The sequence below is a fragment of the Rattus norvegicus genome, chromosome 19, assembly GCF_036323735.1.
Source record: "Rattus norvegicus strain BN/NHsdMcwi chromosome 19, GRCr8, whole genome shotgun sequence".
Lineage (NCBI taxonomy): Eukaryota > Metazoa > Chordata > Mammalia > Rodentia > Muridae > Rattus > Rattus norvegicus.
Genome location: NC_086037.1, coordinates 27,024,691 through 27,034,630, shown reverse-complemented (window position 1 = coordinate 27,034,630; position 9,940 = coordinate 27,024,691). Strand labels below are relative to the sequence as shown.

Here is a 9,940-nt window from a genome sequence, read left to right as displayed (position 1 = left end):
GCAATTATACTTCTCTGCCCTTTTTGAAACTGCAGTCCAGAAATGGTGACAGAGGAATAACATATCATATGACTGCATCTCCCTATCACAGATTGGATGCTATGAAGAGTTTTGAACGAGTTCTTGGTCGTGTGACAAAGGTCATACAGGGGTCATGTTATGGTTGGAAGCACCTTGTAGGGATAAGAACCAAGTGCAAATGGCAAATGAGTCCTGGTCATTGGCTTTGATCTGGGTATCATGTGGCCTTCTCCTTTCTTCCTGCACCCCAATTAGGTCTCTCCCCATTTCCCCATTCTTGGTTTGCACTGGTAGAGTCTGAGGAGCAGCTTGTTCTCCCACAGTACTGTGAGGGTTGCTGGTGATGTTCCCAGCCTGCAGAGATATCAGCAATGATTTCAGTGAAAAGATCAGTGCTGTCTGTCCAATGCAGCTGAGGGGACAGAAGGCAGCAACTTGACAGCTGGTATGCATGTCCCCACCAAATCAGTGTCTTAATAGCTGCCTTCTCCTCCCAGGTCTCAGAAACTGCAGGAGACATGGCATAGGACGGATCCCAGGAAGACAGCCCCCTGAAGAGTGAGTTTCTTCCTCAGGAGTTCCCTGTGACGACAATCCTCACAGTCAAAGACTTTTTGGGGGAATATTCTTCTTCTCAGATAATTTCCTCAATGTATAGAGACCCTAAATTTATGTATCCGTATGCCAGACTGTCTGGTTGAGGTCCTTCTCCTTTCTCATACGGACAACACCATTTGAGAGACATCTGAGGGGACTGCCTTGACGTCTTGTCCTAGAGGAGAAACAGCACTACAACTGTGTTTCTAAATGTTCATTAAGAAAATGCTGTTAAGAAATGTTTTTGGTTATGATTTTCATTGAAGTTTTCTTTTTGTTATTTCATACTTATATATTCTTGTTACTGTTTTTCATTTTTATACCATTTTAGTTGTTCATTTTATGCCTGTTTTTTGTAAATTGTATTCCTTATGAATAAAAATTGATTTGTAACTCTTGACTCTTAAGACCATCTTATTCAAGGGTCCTTTCCCCTCCTGTAGACTTAGAACTGACAGCTAGATATGGATCTTTGCATGGTCCAGGCAGCATGGGTAAATAGGGAATTCAAAGCCACCAAGGTGTACACAGGGTGATAGTGTCTTTTGTGTGGATAATGTGACTTTTTTTATGGACACACACTTTATGATGTAATCACTGACATACTGTATCCATGCTGTCATGTGTTCTGCTCATCCTAGTCTATATCAGTCTACAACACACATTCCTTATTGACTGTGTGCACCAGATATTGAGTAACACACACTCATGCCTGTAGAGCTGCAGAAAAAATGACAACTTTCACAAAGGAATATAGAATAATCCTAATGGTGAACCATGTGCCTAAGTTTTTCTTACAATACAGCATTAGTATTAAACCACAAAGATAATGACCATCAACGTCATTTTGGGAAATAGATTTTTATAGGTGCTGTTTCACTTGATCATTCATATGCTGTGTTTTTTATTGTTGCTGATTATATTTATTTTTATCATTTAACTCAATGGATCTTTTTTTTTCAAATGTATGTCTGGGCCACTCCTGAGTGCATTTCCCTCATGATCCAAAAGAGGGAATAGCATTCCCCATTGTAGATGATTGTTAGGGACCATATGGTTCTTCTGAGAGAGCAGCAGATGCTCTAACCTGGGAGTCATCACCACAGCTCCTGTAGGTAGCTTTTGTCCTTCCAGGGCATGTGCTGTTCGGTGGACACGATCACCTTCCATTTAGGAGAGAGATCTCAGGAGATGTGTATGTACAGGTGGTTGAGCAGTGCCTGCTCAATGTGGTAGGCTGCTAGACAACCAACTGAACCCCAGCCCTGCTCCACCTGCATTCTTCGAGGCAGAGCTTCTATAGCCCAGGATGGTCTAGAATGCATCATCTGCCTATGTCTTTTTTCCACTAATGCTAGGATGAGGAGCATATGTCCTCCACACCCTTCTTTCCAAACAATGAACATGCTCATGGTCTGATTATCACATGGCCATGAGGGAGGTAAATAACACTCAGCCAAAACAGAGGCGCATTGCCACAGTCACACAGACAGCCTGGACAGATCTGACACGATCAGCACCAGGTTTGACTGCCACTACTTGAAGCAAGGTCCTCCAGTGTTAGGACAACCATTCAAACAGCAAAGAATGAACCTGTTCCCAGCATCCGAGGAGTGGGAGACCCAGAAACCCATGTGTCAATGTGGCCATTTGGAAAATGGAAGAGGGGAGGCAGGGAAGCAGGCAGAACTGGACACAGTTGCAGGGACCCAGGCAAAGAGGGAATATTGGGGCAGAGTCCATGAGATGTCAGTAGGCAACAGGCCAGCTGGGACTAGTGTGGGTACAGGGCTTCTAGTGTGGGTATGAGAGGAGCAAATGTAGCAATGGTCAGATTCTGATGCAGCATAAAGATGGGAAGGAGCTTAGACTGTCTCAGTGTCATATAGGGACATTATAGACACTGATGGGCAGTATGGGGATTGCAGGGTCCCTTATAGTGGTCTCTGCAGGTGTCAGGGCTCTGTCAGACCTATGACTATCAGGCAGGCTCTGAGCGCAAGTGAGAGTCACGGGACAGGCCCTGTGTACAGCCTGGTTTGGGGACATTTCCAGGTGCCCCATGGACTGCAAAATAAAGGCAAAGGACACAGGGAAGCCAGCAGTTCCCATGCACAGGACATAAATACTTGTAGACCTTTCTAGAATTTCCATAGACCATCTGTCACTAGTCCTCACTATAGAAGGCACCAGCATTCTGCCCTCTACTTCAATTGGTGAGACAGCTAGTCTAACTCCAGCAGTAAGGCCTCAGGGAAGACAGTAAGAACTCACAGGTGACCTCTTTTACTATTGAAACAGGCTCTTCCTATGGAGCCCAGAGTGACTGTAGGGTCCTAATTCTCCTGCCTCACAGTGACTGTAAATTCAAATCTACCTTCAAGAGCAATTGATTAATAGCACAGGGGGGAAGATCAGATTAAGGCTATCTAAAGGCCCCAGGGTGGTAGTGAAAGATCCCACGCAGAGAGACCCTTACTCAAGTCTTGGGAAATCGCGGACCCCAGACACAGAGAGACCATTTTGGATGTAATAAGCAAAGGCGAGGTTTATTACGGAGACCTATTACAGAGATCTCCGGGCCAACACGTATCCCACGCAGGAGACAGAGGTGTCGGCCCCGAGAGGCTGGGAAAAAGAGTATTTAAAGGCAGAGGCTGTGAGCACCAGGGGATGGGGGATGTCAAAGGGGAATGTACCACAAGTTACAGGATTGTTTTATGGCTCCAGGAGATAAGGGGACACCAGAAGGTTTTATGGCCCCCTGGTTCCTGGAACAGAGCTACTAAATCAGGAGAAGGGTAGGGTCTTCAGGTCCTCATTATTTTTAAACGTTTGTCAAAACTGATGGAGCATTTGTATTTGAAACACCTCTGGTTAGGCTTGGGCTGTCCGGTTTCTTGGAATGCTCTCTGTAGGACACAATGGCTGAAGAGCACAAGTAGGGGCTTATCAGGGTCTGGAGGACATCTGGTTAAAGTATGACTCTGAGTAAGCTGGGGGGATGTCTTTGGATGGTTTATGGCTCAGTCCTCGATAGCCTGAGCTGGTTCTTGCATTCCTTTTCTTTATCTTTATGGCCTGCTATTCCTGGCGGCAGGGCTTAGCCCTGAGTTTGTGGCTTTTGGGGCTAACTCTTTTCATTTTATATTTTTAAACCTAGAATTCGTATAATTTTCTTTTCATTCCCGTCTTCTCCTACTAAATAATTCTAATCTTAGAATTTTGATATCAAGTCTCGTATTTGGTCTCACCAGTTGTCCTAACTGACTGGTACTGTTGTCTCACAACCATCAACCGCACAGCACCCACTCGATTTTTAACAAAAGCAATTAACCTGTTTGTCACGCAGGAGCCAAAAACTAAAACCAAGAAAATTATTAATAATGGCCCAGCTGTAGCAGAGAGTAGGGTAGTCATCTAGGGAGATCTACTAAACTAGCTCTCGAACTATCTCTGATGTGTTTTTCTGTCTGTCTTTTGTCTAACCTTTTTCTAAGTTTATTTATGGAGTCTTCAATTACTCCTGAATGGTCTGTATAGAAGCAACATTTTTCTTTCAGTATAGCACACAGACTCCTTCTTTAAGGAATATCAGGTCTAATCTTTTTTTATTTTGAAGGACTACCTCTGAGAGGGAGGTTAGGTATTCTTGGAGGTCAGCTAAAAAGTCTTTGGCATCAGGATTCTATCTGGACACTATCTAAACCTATATACCAAGGTCATGACTGTCTTTCAGAACTTCTAAACTTATATAGGTTGTGATCCCTGAGGCACAGTCCCAAGAAGTGTTAGGAGTACTAACATATGTAATGTTACATCATTTGTAATAGAAATCAAGCCTATCCCCACACCTATCTCGATGGAACCCAGGACAAACGTGACTAAATTTCCCTCTAGGTCCCAGCTCTCAGCCCTAACAGCTAGTACACGGCTGGTGAGGGCTGAGAACTGACGGCTGTCAGGGTGGTCAGCAGCACCAGGTATGGTCCTTTCCAGCGAGGATCGAGTGTCTGGGCTCAGTGTAGCTGCTTCCGACCTGGAACTGATGGGATGTCTCAGGGGTCTCCGGGGCATAGGCTGCTGTCAGCTGTGAGCAGATTTCTTTCTGTATCACCTGTAGGTCTTTTAGCCTGGCACACAAATCATTATTACTATGACATGTTGGTTCAGTAACATCATCTAATACAGTCAGGGGAGCTGAGGCCCCATATAAGATCTCAAAGGGGGTAAGGCTGAATTTGGAAGGGGTATTTCTTGCTCTGAAGAGAGCAGGAGGGAAGGAGTGTCACCCAGTCTGTGCCAGTCTCCATGGTCAATTTGTTTAGGGTCTCTTTTAGAGTTCTGTTTATTTACTCTACCTGTCTTGAACTTTGAGGTCTGTAAATATAATGTAATTTCCAATCGACCTCTAAATATTTGGCCACACCCTGGCTTACCTTGGCAACGAAAGTAGGACCGTTGTCTGACCAGATTACCTTGGGCATTCCAGACCTGGGGAAGATTTCTTTCAGTATCTTCTTGATGATTGCAGAGGCCGTCTCTCATTTGGTGAGGAAAGCTTCTGTCTATTTCTGAAAAAGTATCTACAAGCACTAGGAGATTATATTTTTCTGGTTTTATCTCAGTGAAGTTCACTTCGACTTTTCGTTAAACTCTCTAGGTCTCTTTGTCCTGTTTGTTAAGCATTTATTTATTGACGTATTTTATACTTTTTTATTGTCTCTCTTGGCTAAAATCTTAAAGTCTATTATATATATTTTAACTATTTGGACAAACTTCTTATCTCTTAAATGAGTCTATTTTTTTATTTGGCAAAGTGAGTCTTTTCTTTGTTCTCTGGGGAGTATAGCTTCCCCTCAAGTGTGCCATTGTCCTTTATCTTTTAAGCAATTTGGGCCTTTTCTAAGTGAGGCCATCCCTTAGTCTAATCCTAGTTCTCAGTGGCTGTCTCTTGCAGGCCTGTAACCAGGATAGGCTCCTGTATAGCCATTTCCCGAGCCACTTTATCTGTTTTGTCACTGCCCCATGTCACTGAATCTCTTCCCTCCTGTTTTCCTGGGCAATGAATAGTACTCACAGTTGTTGGCTTCATCAGGGCATCTAAGAGATGGCAAAGATATCTGTGGCGCTGATGTGCTGGGGGGGTAGAGGTTCAGCCATTCTAGATGACATTGTGTTGTCCACCATGGCAGCACCCACTTGTCTCTGACCTTCATTCATGAAGAGAACTGTTCCCATCTGTGGACAAGGTCCTCGGCTTTCAGCAGGGGTCAATCAGCCAGTCGCAGAGGTCTTTCCTCCACCCATGTGCTTCTGTCAGTGTTTGACACTCGTGCTGTGGTGGCTCCAGGTCCGGATTGGGCAGCAAGGTGACCAGATTGTCCCCAACCGGTGGAGAATCTAGTCCATGGCAGCTGACCAGTGGTCCCATCTTTAGGGACACTCTATCAGCCACTCTATCACAGTTTAAGTCCTGGATTGGGTGATAATTGTTAGTGCCATGCTGGCAGGAACGGTGTGTTTCAGGCAGAAAAGCACTAAGCCATTCAACTCCCAGCATCAGTTACTGGTGTACTGAGACAGGTCTTAAGCTCCACATACACAGTCTATAGATATGTATACACATGGCCTCATCCAGCCATTTCAGCCCACGCAAGCCAATTTGGAGAGCAATTTTCTCATGAGCAAGGGATGGGGGCAGTCAGGGATGACTATGAACTAGTGGGTTACCCGGCCCACGCCAAGGTCCACTGTTCTTCGGGCAGTCCATAAGTATTGTTCGTTGTCAGTAGCTCCTTGCACTCAAGGTCTTTGGATATTGGCCCACAGGGGGGCATAGGAGCACAGAGCATTGGGTCCCTGTATCCACAAAACAACTGGGCGGGCTTCCCTTCTATCTCTGTGTATAGCCAGCACCAAGAGGCTCTCCAGTGTCCCCTCTTGTTCTTTCTGGGGCAGTCCCTGACCCAATATCCTTTTTCTTCGTATTAGGCACACTGATCTTTAGTCAGGAATTCTCTTCTGTTGCCAGGTACTATCTTCCTAGGTTCCCTAACTACTGTGGCCAGTATATGTTCCTCTCTCGTCTTTTATCTCTCTTTATCTCTCTAACTTCCTCTTCTTTTTGTCTCTTTTTTTTTTAGCTTTCTGTTCTTTTTACCTCTTTCTCTGTAACTTGTACTAACTCTCAGCAACTTAACTTAACCCTTTAAATTTTTGTAACTTTTTCTTCATATCCTTTCTTTATCTTAGCCAGATTGGTGGGGCATTTTTTAGCCCCTCAGAGACCCACCCTTGGAGCCTGGCGGCAGACCTGGCACTCCCTACCTTTAGGCGTCTGAAAAGAGCAGGCAGAAGTGAGGGCCTTCCATCCATCTCTGGAACACTTTTTCTGGCCTCTAGTAGGATTTTGTCTTTCCTCGGTGGTAAAGAAGACCTGTAACAGTTACTAACAAGCATCTCAAATGGGATGGTGAGAAAACAAGAGAATCTTGAGAATAGAGGTCCACTGAAGAGGGCAAATAGCATTTAGTCACACAGCTAAGCCAGGAGGCTTTCTTGGGACAAAAAGACCTTGTGTCTGTGAAACAGAAAAGTGAGCAGAGGGGCAGTCTATCTGTTACCGGTTGTCTCTCTGGACTTAGATTTTCCCTTAAGGAGTACCTTCCTTTAGTGCCAGCTCAGTGGCTTTATCACTCAAGAGACCCATCCTCTAAATGGCACTAGGCTTTCAGTAACAACTAATAATAAAAGGATGGAGAGACGATAGAACCTGAGTGTTAGATACTAAGCAGCTGACAAAAGAATTGTAACCAGTTCACCTGGGGCTTCTTGTCTCTTATATCTAATAAAGAGATTGTTAATACTATAGTACCAACCTTTAATAAAAAAAAACTATAGCTCTCTCCATGTCTCTGAATATCAGGACTGTAGTAGTAGTCCTTTACCAAACTGTCTCAGTGGGCTAAGGGCCCATGGAAACGAAAACATTAATCCTGACCTCGGCCACAGCCAAAGCCTGAATTCTAAATTCAAACTGGCAAAACAAAACAAAGTTCTTTACAGTTTGTTGTAGATTCTTTGAAACTATTTTAGGGGCTTCTCTGCCCCCCATCCTGGGACATTTCTACCACAGGGGCAGGAACTGGCTGCTGTGGGGATAGGATCAAAGGCATTCTCCATGCTAATGATGACCAGTGAGAAAAGTAATTTAATGCTGGAGACTGGCTCCTCTCTTGGAATAGGGCCAGCAGATAAGGCAGGCTCCTTAAAGAACTTCTCTTAATGAGCACCCTCTTTCTGTGAGCAAGAGTTGAAGGTCTGGTCACTAAAAGCAGAAATTCCTTTCTTGTTCTTGTTTTTCTTAGAGTCCTCTCCCACCTCACTTTTAGCCTTTTTAGATCATTCTTCATGTAGCATTTCTAACACAGCCTGTCCCTTTTTTATAGCCTGTTGACAGCATTTCTGATCTTTTAGGCAGCTATGCACTAAGTGTCATACCGGCTGAAACTCCGCCTTTAAGATTCCTTGTTCCCAGGCAAAATTTAAATCTTCCCCAGCTTATCACAGCTGTCTACCGTGAGATTCCCAGAGATAGCGAACCAAGGTGTAGCAATTTACTAAAAAATCTCTCTGTAGTGTTTCTTTTTATCTTAAGCCTTTTCCTTTTAAACAGCTCCTGAAGAGCCAGAAAAATTGGGTGAGACTTGAGAAGTCCCCATGCTCGCTGCAGCAGCTCCGCAGCTAATTTCGCTCCCCCCTACTGTGTGCTGCGAGCACAAGCACAGATAAAACACTATGTTTTAAAAATTAACGTTGGCTATCAACCAACACACTGCCACTAGAGCGGGGTCCATAAAATTAAGTTTCTTACTCACTATACTTGTTTCATACCGGAGGCCTAATCTGGGGAACTTTTTTATTTATGAGCGGTTTCTTCCTCAAGGCTTTTGTTAATGTCTGTTTACACAACTGTTAACAGCAGCTAGGCTGATCAAGGGGAGTAAAGGGTGGCGCCTCTCTCCTTGGGAGGAGGCTCAAGAGAGAAAGACAAAACTCCCTGGCAGAAAACAATTTTTCTCAAGCAAATTATTTTTAACTCTTAACTTAAGCACCAAGAGGACCAAGTAAAACTCTTTGACGAACAAAGCAAACAGTTTCATGATTTCAAACACAGTTATCAGTCCAAGATTTTAAACACAGTCGTCAGTCCAAATTCAAACACAGTCGTCAGTCCAAAATTCAAAAACGAAACAAAAGCCAAAAAGACACTCGACAATACCACAGAAAACAAGCCAGACAAACAATATCAAGACAAAGCATCTTATAACCAACTTTCACAGATGCCTGGTACCTTCAGTACGTGGCCCAAACTGCAGCTTAACCTTAGCTGCTTTTGGGATGAGATGGACCATCTAATTCCACCTCCCAACAGGATTCCAGAGTGTCCTCTTGTCCTAACGACTAAGCACACTTGTCCGTGCCTATATTTAAATAGGCAGCCGAACTCGACCTCTGACGGAGTGGGATTCCTCGTCCACTCCCGCCTAGGTAAAAGGAGCATTCCATCTCCTTTGTTCCAGAAAACCAGAGTCAGGTCCTCCTGACTGTCCATAGCCGGGCTCTCCCGACTGTTCTCCGCCCGTGGAACGTCTTCCAGGGGCTGCAGCCTTGCGGGCCCGGGGCGTCCCCCCTTCCGCAGCCAGGGGGTCCTCACGGACCACAAAGGCAGCTGCACTGAGTGGGGATACACATCCACTCTCCTACAGGGCAGGAATACACATCCACCCTCTTACCACAGGGCAGGAATACACATCCACCCTCTCAGCACAAGGCAGGAACACACATCTGCCCTCTTACCACAGGGCAGGAATACCCATCTGCCCTCTTAACACTGACCAGTACTAAGACACACATATATACACACACGGCGGAACCAAAACAGAGACAGACACAGACTGACAATTGCGGCGCCGCTCACACAGAAACACTCAGACAAACATCCAACTCACCTCCAAGGGGTCTTCGGAGTCTGGGGTAGTCGCGCAGATCCCGGACGAGCCCCCATTATGAAAGATCCCACGCAGAGAGACCCTTACTCAAGTCTTGGGAAATCGCGGACCCTAGACACAGAGAGACCATTTTGGATGTAATAAGCAAAGGCGAGGTTTATTACGGAGACCTATTACAGAGATCTCCGGGCCGACACGTATCCCACGCAGGAGACAGAGGTGTCGGCCCCGAGAGGCTGGGAAAAAGAGTATTTAAAGGCAGAGGCTGTGAGCACCAGGGGATGGGGGATGTCAAAGGGGAATGTACC

At 45.1% G+C, this 9,940-nt stretch overlaps 1 long non-coding RNA gene across 1 annotated transcript; it reads right to left on the bottom strand.

Annotated features, from left to right (window-relative positions):
- Positions 1-3,154: 3,154 nt before the first annotated feature.
- On the bottom strand, positions 3,155-9,626 carry LOC134483559 (uncharacterized). The gene is made up of 2 exons (XR_010060374.1): positions 5,058-9,626; positions 3,155-4,751 (listed from the first exon to the last, which is right to left on the bottom strand). It is a non-coding gene; the product is annotated as an uncharacterized LOC134483559 (long non-coding RNA).
- Between the last annotated feature and the right edge of the window lie 314 nt (positions 9,627-9,940).